General features: G+C 44.8%; 1 protein-coding gene across 1 annotated transcript in view; it reads left to right on the top strand.

Annotated features, from left to right (window-relative positions):
• The window catches only part of SPATA16 (spermatogenesis associated 16), a 552,592-nt gene that overhangs the window by 67,382 nt on the left and 472,713 nt on the right, over positions 1–12,497 (top strand). The window lies entirely within an intron of this gene.

Below are 12,497 nucleotides of genomic sequence, written 5' to 3'. Positions count from 1 at the left end.
CTTCTCACTCCATCTGTCCACTCACCCACGCACCAGCACTCTCAACATTCCAACCATACAATGACCTCAGTCACTGGCTGAACAACAGGGAACATTAAGGTAGTGTGCATAATGCATAAGATAGCAAGAGGCCGCAACACATCTCCCCCATTATGAAAACAATGAAATATTTCACATAACGGAAAACGGCAAAACACCTCCATCATCCATCCTCCAAAATTATGAGTACCACCACATCCAAATAAACAGAATAAGGTAACAAACACTCGCAGCAATAAACAGAGAAGGTTAGTAAACACTCTGCATAACTTCAATCCTCCAATGGAATGTAAGATGGTAAAACACAGTTCATCAATAGATTCCACATATTTACAACACAAGTGTACAGCTAATCCAGAACTTCCCTGCACATCCAACAGAGAACACTAACTACCTGTTCTCCTCCACATCACATACACTCTAACAGGACCAGCCCATTGCCCGCCACAACCCAACACTCAAACAGGACTAGGGCTTCTACCACACTCTACTGCATTAGGGTGTTGTAGTGAATCCTATTTTGTTTTAATGGGATACAGGAGTTAGCTTAGCCTTTGGCCTGCAGACTCTTGCCCCCGTGACATAGTGACTTTTACCCTACCTAGCTTTCTCTGTTTTAGCACATTTGTTTAATTAACTCTTTTAAGATGGCTGCCTTGTTTTTAGGTAGGCCCATATTTTAGTTTGCGTTATCAGTGCCACTGAGCTAAGGCGTCAATATCAAGCGACAAAGATAAACAGACTGTAGGTATTCACATTAGGTACTTTCCCTCTTCACGCTTTCGAGGGAATTGTTTACATAGATTACCGTCCAAAGTGTGTCTTGTTATCTATTGTTTGGGAACAGACCCATGTCAGGGGTCCAAGCAGATCTGTATAAATACTCCTCACTTAAACAGATAGTTAGAGGGATTCTGACCAGATGCCATCGCTGCTATAGATGCTGTATGTCGCCTTGATGCTGACCCAGTCTTCATGTCCCTACGGAGTCTGAGCTAGAGACCTCAATCCAAGGTAACGAGGGTTGGGAGGCTCTTCTCATGGACATGGCATTGGCAGATTAGGTTTATCACACCCAGCTCTCTTTTAGGTTAGAGGTTAGGCTCACTATGCTAGGGTATTAGGACATATCCCATACTTTATGTCTTTTCCTGATATTGCAAGATGGTGTGGGTCTTTGTATTAATGGCTGTTGTCTTTACCATTCTGTTTCTTGCACTGTTCATTATCCTAATCATTGCAGCCCATGCAACATATAGCAAATTGCAGTTTTGCTAAATAAAACCTATTGAAAGCTTACTGCATCTTCTTCATTGCCTGTGTTTGATTGAGACATGTTGTTCATATGAGAAAGGGGTAATCTCTGTTTAACCACAACACTCCCTGAGATGTCACACTCTTGAGTCCATGTGTAAAGGCTGCCACAAATCACCTTTTACTGTTTGGGTTTCTGGTGAGGTGATGCTTGTGAGCCGGGAGGGTTGGGAGGACAGTTGCGATTTGTTGAAGGATTGGCATAGACGCCAAAAAACATAAGTACTGTCATCCTTAAACCAGCAGTCTTGCCTAGAGCAAGAGTCCAACTACGAGACCTACATCCCCCCATCACCATACTATTACACAGGACCAGGGTTTCACCTACCCTCTACTGCATTGGGATGTACACTTACCCTCATCACCATTCACTTAAGCAGAACAAGGGTCTCACCTACCCTCTACTGCATTGGGTTGTAACACGTACCCCCATCACCATTCACTTAAATAGAACTAGGGTTTCACCTAACCTCTACTGCATTGGGGTGTAACCATGTACCCCATCACCCTATACTCGAACAGAAGAAGAGTTTCAGCTACTCTCTGCTGCATTGAGCGTAACCACATACCCCCAAACCCTATTCACGTAAACATAACCAGGGTTTCACTTACCCTCTGCTGCATTGGGGTGTCATGACCTACCCCCTTAACAATGGGCTTAACACACTCCCCCCACATCCTTAACCCCTTAGGAAGGATTGACATATATCACTGGGGAGTGTCACTCAGCACATGTGACTTTAACATCCAACTTCCCATCATATGTCTCTAAGATATAATATGGATTTGAAACTGCAGCACTCCATATCCATGTAAAACCTTTGTGCAAATGAGCATCAAACAGAACCAGGGTACCTTTTTTTATCACATACAGTCTTACCCCCAGACCAATGAGCGCAGCTCACATATTAAAATAACTTTAGTGTTCTCCTCCCATGCGTATTATACACGCTACGACCCAACAACTTTAGAACTCGGCAGCAACGGCATAGCATTTATCAATTCAATACAACATTAAAAAATTCTAATTAATTTCAGCAGTGGCAGGCGTTGTCAGCACAACCATTACATTATGCAGTTCAACTCAACGTATCTTTAAAATTCAGTATGGCAGCATTGAAAAACACTCTTAAGCAATGTATGGTATTAAGTAAAATGCACATGAAATTATATCGAAAGTTAAATTACTCTCTGAAAAATATTCAAATCCTCCACGCCGGGGAGTGATATCTCTCCCAAATACATTTCTGCTGTACATTTTATTCTATTTAAAATGCATGATTGTCTTTTGTCCCTCTACACAAAATTGTCACACAAGCTCTCCCTGCACATGAACTGTTCCCCTTGGCTAGATCAAAGCTCTAGTCTTCCACTCAGAATAATTCCTGGAACAGATCAGGAGCGGACCAGTGGAGTGGAGGAGGCCCAGTGCGCAACTTCAGGATACAGCATTAGGCTGCATAGACAGGCGAATGCCTTTGTGTGACCCCCCAATATGGCCGCTACACACACTAGGTAAACGAGCAAGCGCATGACATCAGGACACACTGCCACAGAATTCCACAGTCTGCCTCATGATGCTCACCTCTCCTGCGTCACAAAACACACAAGCTATCTACATGCCTCATGCAGCTGAATTCCACAAGTGACTGTTGCTGTACTCAGATTAGAACCACAACCAACACCAGAGTAAGTATAAAAAAAAAAAAATGACTTGCCAACATGAAGCCACTGTACCAGTAGATGAAGAATTAAAAGTAAAGCCACATCACCTTGGTGTAGACAGAAAGTCCACTCGAGTCCACTGGAAGTGGTTTTTGTTTCCTGTCAAGAAGCACTGCCACAGTCTTACTATTACAAAATTCAGGGTGACTCACAACGTGATGCTCCCATCAGCCACATTACATAAGAGTGTCAAGTTTCCATATGGGTTGACTTGCTATTTTATTTCCAATAAACGCTGCTGGTTCACTTGAATTAAATGTTGCTGGTGAACTCCAAGTTCAGTCCAATTAAAAGCTGCCAATTCATTTAAATGCTGCCAGTTCATGTAAATGTCTTATGAAACGCCCAGAACTTCTGTTGGCTGTGGGCTGTCTGATGTTCAAAACACCATCTCCCTTTCTCTCACCATCAATCGTCAATAACGTTTTCTCTGTAAATTTCACTTCTTCCTAAGTCTTCTGCCATATGTAGGTCCTTCTTCTATCATCGTCAGTGTTGCAATCGAATGATGGAAACATGTAAGTTCAAGAAGTAGGTTTATTAGCTTAGTTGTAGGTTACAGGTAAAGCCCCACCAGGAGCAGCATCCTGACGCTCAGCTTTTCCCAGTCATGCAGGCACTAACACTTTCAACATTCCAACCATACAATGACCTCACTCACTGGCTGAGCAGCAGGGTACATTAAAGTAGTGGGGAGAATGCATCAGACAGCAATAGGTCACAAGAAGGCCTGTACTTTGAGAGGAATTAGCTTCCTGCATTTTTCCCTTTCTGCTCTCTTTACCTTGAGTTTTGAAACTTTGCAAAAAACAGCCATTAACACAGCAAGCCATTAACACAACCGGCCAAAGAGTCTTCCTAAGAATATTACTGTGATTAATGTGGTTGTCTAAGTGAGTTTCTCAGGTGCGATTACTTTGAGTTACTTAGTGATGAATCAGGGCTGATTCAATCAAAGCTGTGTAAGTGAAAATCTCTTGCAGTAGGTCAATGCTGTCTCCTCCAATTTAGCCTGGCGCCACTACGACCCCCCACAGAGAGATAACTGCTAGAGGCCTGCAGGAGTTTCTGATTTACAAAATTTTGCTTTGAAGCATAATAGCTCACCTATTTCTTTTTGCTTGATCCTTTCTATTATAAATAGTCGAACATTCAAATTTGTTTCAAGTATTAAGGATTATAAAAGCATATGTCGATCATGGAGTAATACCATAGAAGCAAGTCACTTAGTACAAATGATATTACACATAATAAGTGTTAAATAAATCAGGCTAACCATTGACTTAGTTCTGCACACGCACACAAACTTATTACAAGTTTGATGCTTTTACTGCCCAAAAATGCTATTGTATAAAAACACATATTTCGCAAGGACATGTGAAATATTTTCGATATTTCACTGGCTTTATATCACAATGGCACCCTCTGCTCAACATCGTCATTACAAATTGTTTAATTCGTCGCCTATTGTTTAATTAGTTACCTATACACGAAAAACGAACCAAAACTGGTACATTCAGATTGCAGGGCCCATTTTTAGATGAACATTACCGAAGAAGCTTTCAACATCTCTGTACTTAGCCATTGCCTAATGTTTATTTGCCCTTTTTTTGTGAAGTGCAGCAAAACCTGAACCACTGGTTAATAGTTAATCAAAAGTCTTTTCATGAAAATTGCGCATTCTAATTGTGGCAACATCTTCAAGGATCTCTTACTTCTATATCCAGAATGTTTTTATGAAAGCATCGCCTTTCATATATATATATATATATATATATATATATATATATATATATATATATATATATATATATATTAGGTATTCTCAATTTACAAATACCGCATTCTTCCTCACTGTAGTTACAGGAATTAGATTTCCTCATTGAATATTAGTTATCATTATCTTGAGATCTGAAATGGGGGTGGGAGTGTAGTAGTGAAATTTTTCAGCTCAAGCATATTCATTATGTGCTGGTTTTCTGAAACTATGGACTAAAAAACAAAGGCCTCACATTGATCGAGGTAGCTTTCTACTCCCATAGACCTCCTAGGGTCAGCGTCTAAAACAAAATTAACAAGCATTTGCAATACAATTGGTCTCGCATTTGCTCGACAGAGTTATTAGCATTGTAAAGTCCTACCCTGACTTTTATTGCCACATAAATGAAACTGAAATGTAATACAGTTTTACATAAGCGAGCTGATTTAAAGCACCATGCCATGAGCGTGAAGGAGCACACAAAATGAAGCAGAAGTTCGCTCGCAGTCAAACGTATCGGCAAATGCGCATCGAGATCACGCTGTATAGGAAATAAAAATAAAAAGCAGTCCAGAAACCTTGCTGAAAACATGGAGCTTCGTATGTTTTCAGTCGTTGGTCGATGCACTCCAGGAGGGCTAAACACCGGAAAAGGCATGACTTAATCATGCCTTTCATAAATTAAATCAAGCAATTTTTTAAAGGCAAGCCCACGCACCAAAGAAACTGATAGGTGTTCAGTGGGCGTGGTTAAAAGCCCACAGAGAGATTACAGCAGGCTAGGGCGCTTGCGCGCTCGACCCTAAAAAGCTCACCTCACCCTGAACTTCAGGACATGGTGGGGAGCCCCCAAGAGTCTCCTAAAAAGTGCAACAATATTAAAAATTGTCCTTGTGCAAAAGTCTGTAGATCAGTGTGTAAGGCCCCTCTTTCAATGCATCGAAAATGTCACACAGCTTCGACAAAGGCCATACGCTCAATACATCTAAGATGGTGCCATCAGTCTCTTGATGAATAGACCATGAAATATGTGTGCGATCTTAGGCGTATTGATTCCGAAGCTAGGGTCATGAGCTGCTGACGCCATTTTGGGTGTACCAAGTCCATGTCCCTGAAAACTAGTCTGCAAACTATGCCACATGTGGGAGCCTTTTAAATGGAAAATCATACATTATCTATATTATAATATACTCGTAGATGTGTGCTTGGTCCATAGTTAGTTGTTTATACTCATATCAAATTTGTTTCTGTGCACTGAGTCCATGGGCTCTCTCGCAAGACTGCGGAACTGGTGGCTTACATCTTGATGTGGAGTCAGTGCACAGACCGTGTCCTAGGTGTCCTAATAAACATACATTCACACATTTATTACTACAGTGAAAAGGTCACATGGCAGTGAAAACGTAAAATTAAATGTTAATGCCATGGTGCAGATTTACTAACTAGATAAGTTAGTTTTTACTGACTGCAGACTATAGGTTGCAGAGGAAAAGAACTGGGCTAACATTCACGAGGACAGTTTATCAAGAATGTATCTCTCTGCTCAGACGTACGTTCTTGTGCTCCATCTGAATACCTGTCATTTCAAATAAATAAAGATGAAACAATCAAATGAGCTCCTCAAGGTGATGCTCATGCAGCCATTAAGGAGGAAAATCTTAAGACTACAGCAAAAAACCTGAATGCCTCCTGGAATCATCAGGAAGGAAAACAAGAATAGAACACGAGAAACCATTCCCTCTACACAATATTATTCAGAAGCATAATATTACCAGCCGTACATATTAATCTGGTCTCAAATAGTTCCCTATCAGGCAACCACACGGAAGGTACATATTTCAGTGGGTTTTGAATTTTGGATTTAAAATACAATCGCCCATAAACTGTGGCTTGTTAATGGAATATTTGTACATGTTATAGAGTCAGCATTCACAAATCTTTAATTAAGGGTGACACAGCACTCTATATGAAAACCTCCGACTCGTTGGCACCAGTTTAGAAAATACAATAGAAAATTCAACCGTTCATCCTTCCAAAGTCATTGCAGATTGGCCAGTGGAGGGTGGGTGTCCAGAAGTGGCAGAAGGATAACGAAACAAGTGTTTTTTCAGAATTATTAGGGAAATTCCCAAAACTGATTGAATGACAATACAAGAAATTCTGAGGTGATAGAAGGTGTGCCTCCTTTTGATGCCTTCTTCTCTTGGTTTGGTGTAATTTTATTCATTTTGTGGAGACAAAAATAAAAAACAAACTACTCATTGATCACGTGTAGCTCTGTATAGATGAGATAATATTTAACAATGAATAAAGCAGTATTCTGATTGGCTACTGTTAATGTTTTTATGTTGTGTGTTTTCATGTCATGTGTAAGCTGCCTCTACGTCTGTGCACCATTCTGGCTTAAAGAAATAGCCAAATTGGTATTTTTTGTTCCCATGCTTATCTACATTGGGCTCAGGCAGGGAACTTACTTTGGTTTTATAAAACTCTCCTGGGTAGTTGATGCCATGTTCAGATCTACAGCAGTGAGATGCTCAATGCATGTTTCTATAGAAGGCACAAATCCATTCTCAGCCTTCCAGGGATGTAGCAGTTCTCAAGACCATTTAGCAAAACCAGGAGGGATAATGCATGTGACCACTGGTGCTCAGAAATGCCTGCCTCCATGGATCATGTTACTTTTTTAGGGAATTGATATTTGTTAGTAGTGGCCTTTTCTGCAGGGCTATCCCCAAACATTTGACTTTTCTCCTCCTATTTTTCTGACACTCTTTTTGTTGGCTTTAGGACTGCTTAACAGTGCTAAAGTGCATGTACTCTCTCCCTAAAATTTAGTATAATTGGCTTACACGTGTTTGGCTTATTTAATTTACCTGTAAGTCCCATTCAGAGCGGTATATCATATACCCATGGCCTGTAACTTAAATGCTACTAGTGGCCCTGTAGCGCAGTTTGAGCCACCCACAGAAGTAGCCTTTCAAACCTATCTCAGGCCTGCCACTGCAGGGCCAGCGTGCAGTTTGCTGCCACATTGAATTGGCAAGTCAAACTGCTTGCAAAGGCCTAAACTTACTTTTTACTACACCTAAGTCACCCGTAAGGTAGGTCCTAGGTAGCCCTGCGGGGCGGGTACTGTGTATGTAAAAGGTAGGACATGTGTTACATGTCCTAGTAGTCACAAACAGCCTATTTCGTTTTTCACTGCTTTGAGTGCTGCTCCTCTCAAAAGTTTGCATTGGGAATTCTCTAATATATGTCAAAGTAGTAGTCTGTGAGAAGTAGCGTGGGCATGTTTGATATGTTTGGAGGGTATTGCGAAATCCTGCTTACTGGTGTGGGTGGATTTTACATTACTATTTGAGAAATACCACTTCTGATGGATACAACTACCTGTGGATTCCTCACCTTATGAATTCTCCCAATGCGCCAGCATTCAATGGAAATTTTTTCTTCCCAGCTCTCTACGTCGACGAGGATGTCACAATTGCCCGACTCCCACAGGACTCCGTCTGACGTCATCGTGGCAATAAGAGGTCGTCGGCGTACTGACATCAGTTCCCTTTTTCCGTGCCTTCAAAGCAGAAGGTTTTTTTTCCTAGCTCTTGGGAGTTACTGTTACCGAAGGTGTTTAATTGTAGGTTACAATGTCTCCTCCTTGGAAATCCAGATTCAAGCCTTGTCGGGAGTGTGGAGGCGCATGTCGGTGACGGACCCGCACAATGACTGCCTGTGGTGCTTGAGTTCTGAGCACGATGTGGAGGAGTGTGGGTCATGCAAGAGGATGAACCCAAAGGCGCTCAAGGAGCGGGAGGCCAAACTCTTTTTGGCCAAGGCGAAGAAGAAGGAGAAGCATAGGAGTCATTCCAGGGCTTCTTCTGGAAAATCCTCGAGGTCGCACGAGAAACGGTGTCGGCATGATTCCCGGCGTCGTTCGGATAGAGGTCGGTCCCGATCGAGGTCTCCATCAAGTCGGTGTCGTGCACCGTGGGAGGTTAGTCCAACGGTGACTCCATCACCTCAGAGTCCTCAAGCTTCTCCGGCACCTTCAGTCTTCGAGGTGCTTGAGCCTCAGGAGAGTCTTCGCTTTTCGCCTGGAGCGCAATCGGACATTCCGGCGCCGGCGCCACAGGAGGAACAGGGGTATCCAGCCCTCCCGGGTCCGGTTGCAGACCCGGCGGCATTTTTAAATGCCATGTTCAACATCTTCAATTCTATGGCTCCTGGTGGTGCACCGGCTGGTCCCACAGGTCCTTTGGCCTTTTCAATAGGCGCTCCGGCTCCATACAGACCAGTGCCGTTTATGCCCTTTTGCCTTGCGGAGGGTGTTGTTCCGGCACCAGTGCCGATACCGTTGGTGTCGACTGGAAGACCTTCGAAGCCGGTGATATCACCTGCGAGACCAATGGTGCCAATGACGTCGCCCCATACTCATTCAACGCCGGTGAAGCGGGCCCGTGTGACCTCAGTGCCAATGGATTCGGTTCCGGCATCGGATGGATCTGTAGAGCGGTGTATGTCTCCTGGTCCACGTCAGCCGAGATCTTCGATGGTGGTGAATTCCATGTCGATGTCGAGAACAGAGGCCAGGTTAAGGTTAAGGAGAAAGGATCTCAGACTTTTAGAGGAGTGAGAGTATCAGAGGCAACTCCTGAAGGAAGGAGAAATTGCTGAACCCCTGGGGGACTATCAGGGTTTGGACTCGGCAAGTGGACTAGATACTTCCCCTGAGTGGGATCTAGCCTCTCCTGGGGAATTTACAGAGGAGGCAGCCTCTTTTCATTCTGTGGTAAGGAAGGCAGCAGATTTTCTGGACCTCCCACTAACATCGGCAGAGGTCAAGACTAATATCTTAACTGAGGTCGCCATCCTGCTTCAGCTGCTGCGGTGCCACTTCTGCCTTTTAACAATGCTCTTACGGAGCCTATTCTGGAAGTCTGGAAGAAGCCCGTGACTTCATCTGCTGTTAGCAGATTGGTTGCAAGGAGGTTTAGAGTGGCTCCGGGGAACCTGGGTTTCCTGTCAAAACATCTGACTCCGGAGAGTTTGGTGGTACAGGCTTCATGCTTGTTGCATTCGGCTCCTGGTTCCTTCCCTGGCACGCCTTCAGACAGGGAATCCAAGAGGATGGAGCAATCTGCCAAAAAGGACTTTTCTTCATGTAGTATGGCCCTTAAATCTGCCAATGCGGCTTGTGTTTTGGACAGATACATACACGCTCTGATGGACGCGGCCAAGGCTGTGCTGCCGGATCTGCCTTTGGAGATGCAGGGACTCCTGTCGGATGCTCAGGCTGCTGCTACGCAAGTTATTCAGTCGGGTCTGGACACTACAGACTCTGTGGCCAGAGCGATGGGCACTTCCATTGTCACCAGAAGACATGCGTGGTTGAGGTCTTCTGGGTTCTCAACGGATGTCCAGACGACCCTCTTGGACACGCCCTTTGATGGGAACAAATTGTTTGGGGCTAAAGCTGACTCTGCATTAAAGCGCTTTAAAGAGAGCAGGGCTATTGTGAAGTCCTTGGGCCTGCAGGCTTCCGCTACCACCCCATTCAGATCCTTTAGGAGGTTTAGGGAGTTCGGACGAGGAGCTCACTATCGTGGGAGACCCCAACCAGCAGGCCAGCAACCTTCAAGTCTTCCCTATAGGTCCTATAGAGGGCGGGGTATAGTTAGAACAAGAGGGGCCACCCAGCAGCACCCTACCTCTTCCTCTTCCTCCGGGGGGGGGGGGGGTGCAGCAAGGAAAGCAGCCTTAGTTGTCCATCCATTACGTCTCATGTTTCTCCTGTAGGGGGAAGGTTATTTCATTTTGTCCCTGGTGGGAGTTAATCACATCGGACTCCTGGGTCCTCAATATTGTGGGGAAAGGTTATGCCCTTCCTTTTCAGGAGTTTCCCCTTCCCATCCCTCCCCGCCCATCCTTTTGCACAGAAGATCATCTCCTGTTGTTACAGCAGGAAGTTCTAGTCCTTTTATCAAAAGGTGCAGTGGAGTTGGTTCCAGAGAAGGAAAGGGGTCAGGGTTGTTATTCAAGATATTTCCTGATACCCAAGAAGGATGGTCGTTTGAGGCCTATCATGGACATGAGGGTTTTGAATTGGTCCCTCAAACAGGAGCAATTCAAAATGCTGACCCTAGCGCAGGTGCTTCAGGCGTTGAACAAAGAGGATTGGATGATGTCGGTCGACTTGCAGGATGCTTAGTTTCATATCCCTATTCTCAAGTCGTACAGGAATTATCTCCGGTTTGTGGTGGGGTCGCAACACTACCAGTTTGCGGTCCTTCCATTTGGTCTTACTTCCACACCTCGAGTCTTCACGAAGGTGATGGCGGAGGCTGCAGCAAGTCTCAGGAGGAAAGGAATAGCGGTATTCCCTCACCTGGACGATTGGTTGATCAAAGCCAAGTCTCCAGAGCTCGTGTTGCATCACCTGCGGATGGCAACCCAGTTGTTGTTCGATCTGTGCTTTTCGATAAACGTGCCCAAATCTTGCCTGGAGCCCTCTCAGCACCTCCTGTTCATAGGGGCAGTACTGGACACAACGTTGGATCGGGTCTTTCCTCCACCTCAATGGATTCAGGACATTCAGGCATTGATTCCAATGTTTCGAAATGGAGCGGTTGTTCCATTCCTCAAGGTCCTACATCTGCTCGGTCTGTTCGCTTCTTGCATTCTGTTGGTCACTCATGCATGCTGGCATATGAGGGCTCTTCAGTGGTGCCTCCGCAGGCAGTGGTTCCAGCACAAAGGGGATCTCGAGGAGTCCATAACGATCTCCAGAGACACTGCAGCAGACCTGCAATGGTGGGCTGGGGACGGCAACCTTTCCCAAGGAAGGCTGTTTTCACTACCGCCTCCAGTGGCCACGGTTATAACGGATGCCTCCACTCTGGGGTGGGGAGCTCATCTGAGGGACCTGGAGGTCAAAGGTCGCTAGTTTCCAGTGGAACAGATGTTTCATATCAATCTGTTGGAATTGCGGGTGATATCTCTGGCTCTCAAGGCCTTCCACCCTTCCCTTCCCGGTCAGTCGGTCCAGGTCCTGACCGACAACACTACCGCGATGTGGTATATAAACAAGCAGGGAGGAGTAGGGACGTACCTTCTCTGCAGAGAGGCTCTGCGGCTCTGGTCCTGGGCTCAGGACCATCGGATTTGCTTAGTAGCAAACCATCTGGCCAGAGTTCTGAACGTGCATGCGGACAGTCTCAGTTGGCGTTTCTCGGCCGATTACGAGTGGCAGCTCCATCCAGAACTGATCCGTTACATCTTCTAGATGTGGGGGTTTCCTCAGGTAGACCTGTTTGCCACTCTGGAGAACGCGCACGGCCCGTCGTTCTGCAGCTCCAGTATCCGGTGCAAGGAGGGTTGGGGGATGCTTTTCAGATGTCCTGGAATGGCTAGTTGCTTTACGCGTTTTCCCCCATACCCTTGATTCCTCGGGTTCTGAGGAAATGTAGGAAGTTGGCTCTGTATATACTATTTCAAAGTAAGAAATAGTGTGCACAGAGTCCAAGGATTCCCCTGAGAGGTAAGATAGTGGCAAAAAGAGATAATTCTAATGCTCTATTTTGTGGTAGTGTGGTCGAGCAGTAGGCTTATCAGAGGGTAGTGTTAAGCATTTGTTGTACACACACAGGCAATAAATGAGGAA

Source organism: Pleurodeles waltl, chromosome 11 (genome assembly GCF_031143425.1).
Source record: "Pleurodeles waltl isolate 20211129_DDA chromosome 11, aPleWal1.hap1.20221129, whole genome shotgun sequence".
Taxonomy (NCBI): domain Eukaryota; kingdom Metazoa; phylum Chordata; class Amphibia; order Caudata; family Salamandridae; genus Pleurodeles; species Pleurodeles waltl.
This window is presented reverse-complemented; position numbering and strand designations above follow the sequence as displayed.